Genomic DNA, 8232 nt, shown 5'->3' with positions numbered 1-8232 from the left:
TGACCAGCAGCTTTTGTTATTTTAAAAAGAGAAAAAAATCAGACCTAGAGTCGTATTTATTACTAACCCTTTAACATGTTTTCCTATAAAAATAGCACAGAAGTGGTATTCATTTCTTCTTTAATTATGCATAAGGAATACTTGTTTCAGACTTTTTCCAGTTGGACAAGAGCTTCTAGATTCCATGAAAATGCTCACTACACCTTAAAAGATTATTTTGATTTTATTGTGAGTGAAAGTTGCATGCTGAAAAATGGCGTGTTTTAAACAAGCTAAGATAGCATTAACTGCAATCAGCTTTTTAAAAAATCCATTCATAAATGCTTGAAGCCATTAAAGTTTAAAAATGAGATAAAAAATCTGAGCCAAAGCCAATTGCTGATGTAAGAAGAAATTCCAAATTCAGGACAGATTATTTGATCTTCAGGGCTTCCTGCAAAGCTAGTCATCTTTACTGAAGCTTTTGGAAGCTTTCAAGGAAGAACAGGGCTTCCATTGCTTTATTCTTCTCAAAAAAAAACAGAGGAGAAACTCTTCACAAAGTCTCAGCATACAATTTTAACCATGTATTTGAAAAGTAAAAATAAGTGTTCTTAGTAAGTTTTAAAAATAAGTAATAAATTATATTAAATTTGTCTGCCTCTTGATGGCTAGAGAGATTATTTGAACAGACAACACTCACCTGCTCTGTGGTTATGGGGTGTTGTGTATCATTCCCACTCCACTACTGGCTATTTAAGAACACTCTTCAGCTGGTTTAGACTAAGAACGATTCAAGATTGAAAATAAGACAAACAAAAGTGGCTGAGCTCAGCCTGATTTACCTGAATCTGAACAAGTAGAACTTTATTTTTCTGTATCTGTGTCTAAACCACTCTTGTTCATTGCTTTTTCAAGTTCCTAAAAGTTTAAGGCAAAAGAAAATTTAATTAATATCCAGAAATGTTAAGGAAATGGCTAGTTTTTCTATATTGTGAGATGCTGGAGAAAGTAGTGACTGTAGTTTTTGTAGGATTCTTTTTTCCTTTCCCGTTTGGTTAAAATTACCATTGTAGCAACCACATGCTGCTGTTTAAATGAAACTGAAATACTATCTATGCTCCAACTGCAACTGTCGTCTTTGTTTAGTTAGCAAAATGTAATAAAGCTGTTTTTGAAATTGCTATCAATGTTCTTCCTTGCTAGACTACACGTTCTTCCCCACAAAAACAATTGCATTGAGAGTACATGTTAATAAATAAGACAAAGCTATCAAATGAAAGTGTACCTAGAGGCTAGGGAGAGGTAAAGTATAGAAGGAGCTGCAATCAGATCCCACTGTCACCTTCTTCGGGGACATTACAAATAACAGATTAAGATTACTTTCATTTTCCCTTAATCATCCTTAATCATCATTGATGATTAAGGTTCTGGACTCAGCACTGAGGAACAAGTCTCAGGATGTAGCTAGCTGTATTTTAGGGTTTTTTTTTTTTTTTTTTTTTTTTTTTTTTTTTAAGTCAGTCTAACACACACACACAACCATGAGGATGTTCCACCTGCACATTTACTAGTTATATTATTGAAGAAGTCCCATAAATATAACAATCTTTTGCTTTTCCCACCTAGGAAAAAAATGATTTTCCCCCATGTTACTGTTCAGAAAGAGCTGTCCTCTAGTTCTCTTCAGCTAGGTACTGTTCCTTCAAAATTACACAGGGAACACTGAGCAATCTCCAAATGGCTGTAGGATTGATAAGCATTTTTCTGTCCCTACTCCCTCAACAATGCCATGTTACTTAGTCCCTTCCATTCCCTCTCTACTGTACCACCTTCTGCAGCACACTGCAATATTAAATCAAGGCAAGTTGGATTAAAGGGATTATACAGAATACATATTTAACTTGGATCAATTCTATAATCCAGTTCAAATAATTCTAATGCAAAAGCAGTTCCATCATTTTAATGGAAAGAAAGGTCTAGGAGTGAAAGTGAGCAGCTAAGGAAGCATGAGTTAGAACAAATACCTTCAGGTTTCTCTCTTCCCAGCAATGGATTCATGAGGAAAGGCAGAATGCAATAAATGCAAGATGATTCTTGCTTCTCATCTGATTTAAACTGTAGAATGAAAACTATGCTAAGCCCTTTCCCAAGTATTTGGTATTTTGCTAATCAACAGACAAGTGCCAGAAATGAAACGTGTCAACAGAAAATAAAATATTAGAGAACACAGCCTTGGGTTATAAGAAATCTCTTAATGTAAATAAATAGCATGCAAAAGAACACAGTTCAGCTTCTATTATATGTTCATTTTCACATCTTTTCCTGTGATGTCTTGAGTACTCAATCTCTATTGAATGGATGCATTCCAGAAACAAAACATAAACATAGAGGTTAGTTGTGTGATAAGAATGCATAGTTTAAGTCATGAGAGCTATACTTCCAGGCCAATTCAGATTTTTTCCAACACTAAAGCCAAGCACTGCATCACAATTAAATCCCAACACACTAACCCTGCCACACTAGTATTAGAAAACACCTGAAGTTTTGGAAAACATCTAGACTTCTGTCTATGGAGTGCAACCTCACCCAGTCTTAAAATGCCACTCGTGTGTTGCTTTACTCTCAGTTTCTTACATACATCTCTCCTACTATTTCTAGTGAAGCTGCATCCGTTTTGAAGCCAGAAGGGTAAGGCAATCTCATAGATAATCTTTCTTAAGAGCACTGACACTCCAGTATTTTCTACATTTTCAGCTTGCTAATTTCCCCAACTTCTCAAAAGCTTTGTTTGTCAAGATACATTTTCTTAGTTAGTGAACTTCTGTTGCAGTTTTATTCGCACCCTGAATATAAAGGGTGATTTTAGGCTTAATTATCTTAATTACACAGACCAGCTTCTTTCCATAACTATTCCTCAACACTGGCTTCAGAAATCTTCAAAAACAGTTGAAAATCTTCTCGTTATTATCATAGAATCTGTGTGTTTAAAGAGGACAATTAAATATGTTGTAAATCTAGCACTAAATCCTGCTTCTTGTGTACATTTCTATTGAAGCCTGTAGGAATTAGCATGGAAGTAAAATGAAATCATCGTGTAATAGTTCTAATGTTATGCAGTGTTTAAAACCATAACAAAACACAGATGTACTTAAATGCAGCCAGGGTAACCAGCAATCAAATACAGAACATTGTTTTTCTGTACCTACAGAAATAAAATTACAAGAGGTCAAATCTATTGATACTTTTGTTTTAAATGTACAAAAGCTTGCCATTACATCCATGGATTTGCACTGGAAAAAGGAAAAACTTCATTTATAGCCTGACACTCAATAGCAGCTCACAAGATGTAGTAACTTGAAAAAGAGAAAAAACACTCCTGTATTGTATACACGGTCGCTAGGTGACCACTAAGTACAGAGCTCTTCTTTTAAGCATTCAAAGGCAGGAAAGGCCAGAAGATCAGACATACAGGCTGTAACTACAGTTTGTACAGGGTGACTAGTTCTGTAACACTCTTTTAACCTCACTGTGACAAGAGGTGGTGTACTTATCTGCAGGGTAGCTGTACCAAAACCAGCCTCCGTAGTAAGAACATCAGGACAGAACATAGAAGCACAGTCTGGGTTTATGATGTTTATACATCACTGCTAATTATAAGGATCCCTGTTTCTTAGTGAAGTGGACCATAACATGACCCAGGAGATCCTCCTCATTCTGCACATCTGAGACGGATTTTGATTACTATGGATGGAGCTGTGCTGCACCCTAAACTTTTTGTGGAAAACAACAAGAACATTTCTTCAAATCAAAGGATAATTTCTTTTTATTTTCAGGAAAAGACCTGTTTCACTGTGATAAATACCTGGATGTATCTCAATCAGTTCCAGCAGAAATAAAAAAATCTCTTAACGAACAACATCCAAGTGCTACTTTATTACAGAAATGTCAGCAAGGGATAAAACAAGAAGCTAACCGGAAGTTCAAAAGTGAAAAAAAAAAACCCCACACAATTCCAAGGATTAATTAGAGGTCCCAGGTACTGACATGCTCTGTTACACTTATAAAAAACACTCATCTCTCCAAAATGGAATGTTACAGAGCAGCCCTGAACAAGAGAGATACATCCTGTATCTAAGTTGTGGTATTTGGGGAAAGGTGTCGATTTCTTGTTTCTTCATAGGCAGTATACAAAACACACACAACCAGTCTGAGGAATTTACATGGACATTTCAAAACAACAACAACAACAACAAAACCAACATTATAAGCCCATGGTAAGCTCAGTTCTACCAGAAAATACCATTTTCAGTGTGTAGAAGAAAACAAAGGCCTGAGAGACTCTCTCTTCAATAAATAAATAAGTAAATAAATAAATGAAACGAGGCAGCATTCCAAAAAGGCTGCTGTCACCTCAGTAATGCACCAGTCCACATCTTTAAACTTCCAAATAAATTATCCTAACGGTTTAACAGTTAAGACTTCCAAGTTCAGCTGGATAGAACTCAGCTTCTGACTCGTGTTCACTAAGGACAGCTGGAGAGGTGAAAGACATCTGACAATGACATTTTGAGTCTACTTAAATCATATAATCAGTAGGGTTTTAATCTGAGCCTAATCCTTTGAATGACCATTTGAGATAATTCATGTGAATTAGACAACATTGTATTTATGGGCTAGCATGAGGATTTGAAGAAAAGGGTGCATCACAGAGGAAGGGTGTGCAGAAATAAGTAAGATAGATATGCTCTTAGGAAAAAAAAAAAAAAAAGGTGGATTAACCACGTTTAGATAGAGATATGCTGGAATGACACATTGCGCATAAGATTTACTGTCCTGAGCGATCTGCCAAAGAAGATCCATGCCTGGATACAGTGCTCATTTGAGTGCTGAAGGGTTCTGACTTACTGTCTACCTTCACCCAGTTCCAGATAAAAACAGCATTGGTTCTGCCTACTTCTTTTTTGATGGAATCTAGATTTGTGCCAGTTGTATGGTAGTTTCTGCTCACCTCTGACCAGCTGTCGATGAGAACAATATGCCCGTTTACAAGTTTAAAGCTGTTTGAAGCTGACAAACAGCACAGAAGTCACACTCTTCTACCTTGAGAGGAAGAAAAATAAAATCACACAGTGTTAGAAAACACAGGTTACAGAATTATTACTACATTCAAGATTGTGGGTGGATGCTGATCTACTCTTCAGATACTGATCTGGAACTGGCAAAGACTACAGAGATATAGCTATGAACAATTGTTTACACAAGATTTATCAAATGAATGCCACATATTGACAACAGAAAATAAATACAAAATAAAGAAATTGTAGCTGCATATGTGAAATGAAGGATCAGCAATTAGGCAAAAGGATTTACAAGAGCCATCATGAGTTGATGAAACATTGAATGCCAGGCCAGTTCTACTTACTATTTTATCTCTTCTCTAAAGAGAAAGCTTGCTGGGGCAATTTATCAGATCATTGGTGTGGAAATAAATGGAAAAAAAAAAACAAACAACAAAAACACTACTTCTAGCTTTGTCACCAGTTTTCCCTGCTGTCAGGTCACAAGATCTTACGTTCTTGCTTAACTGCAGGCTTAAATGCAAGGCTCTCCCAGAGCAAACATTACTCTGAAGTATGCTCAATAATCCTAAGGAATCCACTGCTAAAAGCACAACTTGTGAGTCATAGAGTAGTTGAGGTTGGAAGGGACCTCTGGAAGTGATCTGATTGCCCCTACTCCACTGAAGTAGAGCCACCTACCATGGGGTGCTCAGGACATCATCCAGATGGATTTTCAAAATGCCCCAGGATGACGACTCTACAGCCTCTCCTGGCAACCTGTGCCAGTGGTTGTTCACTTGTGCAGCATAGAAATGCTCCTTGATGGTCAGGGAGAACTTCTTGTGTTCTGGCACTAAGCACCACTTCCCCATCATAAAGCCTGGTTTAGCAATAGGGAACAGTATATTAGTTTACATTATTTTAGTTTAGCAATAAAACTTTCTAGCTTGGCTTTGCTTGATGTGCGAATGGCCTTGTTTCTGTCAACTATCTGGCTTCACAGAAGCACTGAAGTCACTTTTATCTTTGCATCCACAAGGATGCAAAGACTTTTTTCTTGAATTTCACATGTGCTGTTTCTGGTTATAGTACACCAAGATAGAAATTTGTTCATGATGGCATAAGAAGCAATGGAAATTTGCCAAATTGGGGAAAAATAGCTAGAGGTCAGCCAAAAATCACCGTGATGAAGCTGATGATGGTAAAATGAAGAGGAAGTAGGTGGCCTAGGACCTCTGAAGGCCCCTAACATGCATGCCCAGATGGACATTAGCATACATTAATAAAGTTCTTGGAAAAGAATGAATATGTTTGCAAATGTATTGCATATGTGTATCTTAACTGTTAATATAAAACGTGAATACTGAGAGCATACTTAATAAGTCAAGTCACCCAGTAAATATCGTGAGGAATAAAGGAATGTTGCTTTCCAACACCATACTAGGATTAGGTAGTTTGATTTCCGATTTTGGATGACACCCAGGCTGAACAGCCACTCCTTATAAAAGAAACACTCCAGTCCCCTCACCATCTTTGTGGCACTACAGTGGGCTCCTACCAGTAGGTCCGTGTCTCCCTTGAATAAGGGCCCAGAACTGGCCATACACTCCAGGCGTGGCCTCACCAATGCTGGGCATAGAGTTACAGACACCTCTGAGCTTGTTAATATTGTCAGATCAGTAACTACAGAGATAATGCAGGAAAAGGTGGCAACCACTACTACTTCTCAAGTACAGGCTTATTCTACCAATTCCAAAAATAACATTTCATTTGGAACCAAGATTATCCAGTGAAAACCAACCACCTGTCAGAATATATAAATTACTAGCTCAGCTATATCTAACAGGCATGCATCTTCTAGCTTCCTTCATTTCACCATGACTTGCAAAAACGGAACAAAGCAAGACATTCAGTTTCTTTTTAAGTCACGTAGGACTCATTTTACATTGCCTTCCCCCAGTTTTACACAGTCTTAATCTTTTAGCATCTCCCTTCCACAAAATACTAGGCATTCCACATGAAAAAAAAACCAAACAGATTTACTCCTAAAGATGCTTTTGACATGTCACAAATACTTACTTTAGATGAAAAGCTTCTATTAAAAGTTTTAGATAAAAACTGGAAGTTACTTGATTTTGAAGGTGGTGTTAGAATGTGTTTGAGCCAAATACACAACAAATTTTCCAGGTTTGATTTTTATTGTTAGTGACTTAACACATTAGTATCTTTGCATCATCATTCTATGTATTTTTAAAATCATTTATAGACAGATGGACTGCAAGGAATGTGAATAAGGAAAGCCAGCTCATGCTGCAGGGAGGAACACATGGTTCTGGCATACTAAAAATAAAAAGAAAGCATTAACACACCATATGCTGCAACAGCGAGTAGTATTAGATACGTTCCAATAACACCAGTGATGGTAAAAGTTCAGACCTACTAAAAAAAGTTGACTTGTCAGCTACCTCTGCCAATCATGTGATTCACTGTAAAAACTCATTTGTTTATATCTAACAATTTAGTTTCTTTCATTTTACATAAACATGAGGGTAATATGCCTAGTTAAAGAGTTATCCTTATCAACAAAGTTATTAGACATGTCAGAAAAATTGAAATACATCTGGCAAAACAAATTTCAGTTTATACACGGACCATGACTTAAATTACTGGCTTTGCACTGCAGCTGCAGTATCTGCCTATGCTGAAAGCTCTGATTTAAAGTCTGCATTAACACTACAATGTAGACACACATTCCATCTCAAGCTGTGCAACAGAAGCGGTAAAAAAAAAAAAAAAAAAAAAAAGGAGCTCTTCACTAAAGTAATTGCTTGTAAGATCCTTTGTTATCACAAAGCAATGTAATTTTACCTCTGGTAATTCTCATGTAACTTCAATAGTTCGGAAACCACAGGCAACATAGGTCTAAGAACATAGCTTGTATGCAAGTACATAGTGAGCACTCAAATCCTTTTTTTTTTTTTTTTCCCCCTATGCCTTCAGGATAGCAAGCACAGATGGATTATTTTTTAGAATGTGTCAGTTAATGATCTTCTGGAAGAAGGCTAAAATGACTTAGGAGAAGCAAATCTTTTAGGCAATAGAAACGCTTCAAATTGCCACACAACAGACAGGATCTAGTGACGGCATAGGTGGAATTGGGTGAAGAACTCTTAATTTAGTGCCACCACAT

Source organism: Centrocercus urophasianus, unplaced genomic scaffold, assembly GCF_019232065.1.
Source record: "Centrocercus urophasianus isolate 14NV4802_14NV808 unplaced genomic scaffold, USGS_Curo_1.0 seq_10, whole genome shotgun sequence".
NCBI classification, from domain to species: Eukaryota; Metazoa; Chordata; class Aves; order Galliformes; family Phasianidae; genus Centrocercus; species Centrocercus urophasianus.
This window is presented reverse-complemented; position numbering follows the sequence as displayed.